Source organism: Protopterus annectens, chromosome 3.part1 (genome assembly GCF_019279795.1).
Source record: "Protopterus annectens isolate FY-2018-M chromosome 3.part1, PAN1.0, whole genome shotgun sequence".
Lineage (NCBI taxonomy): Eukaryota > Metazoa > Chordata > Ceratodontiformes > Protopteridae > Protopterus > Protopterus annectens.
This window is the reverse complement of record NC_056732.1, coordinates 578,001,537-578,001,992: the sequence shown is the minus strand read 5'-3', so window position 1 is coordinate 578,001,992 and position 456 is coordinate 578,001,537. Positions and strand designations below refer to the sequence as shown.

General features: G+C 39.9%; 1 long non-coding RNA gene across 2 annotated transcripts in view; it reads right to left on the bottom strand.

The window, feature by feature from the left end:
* Positions 1–177, bottom strand: part of LOC122798210 — a 330,520-nt gene extending 330,343 nt beyond the window's left edge. For both annotated transcript variants that reach the window (XR_006364230.1, XR_006364229.1), the window contains exon 1: positions 1–177. This exon is cut by the window's left edge. This is a non-coding gene — a long non-coding RNA (uncharacterized LOC122798210).
* Between the last annotated feature and the right edge of the window lie 279 nt (positions 178–456).

The window sequence follows — 456 nt, the reverse complement described above, 5'->3', positions numbered from 1 at the left end:
ACATCTGAAAGAGCGGAAAGGTGACACTTTTATGAAAATATAGTGTAAGTTTCTATAGAAATTAAGTAACGTAACAATGTAAACAAAATAAGGCAAGGATGGGCTGGACTGAAAAATACTAGTTACATCCCGGCATTAGAAACTGCGAATTTCCGGGTAATGGTCGCAAGACAGCGATTGGCTAAGCGTGCAATACAAAGCAGGCTGTCCTTCTTAGTTTGCATTGGCTGAGATTGTTGGGCGGAGGATAAAAATGTCTATTTGAAGAGTGTTCTGGGAGTTGTGGTCAATATTGTGTGTTACAGCTTTTTTTAAGGTTGCCATGGTTAACTTGCCCCTTTTTTCCAGTAACATTTCTCTGACTTGTAAAGATAGAAATTGTAACAATGCCGTCGGTTTCGATTACTTGAAACTGGGTAGAGACCCAAGGTCCCAAACCAAAGCAGAGCAGATTAA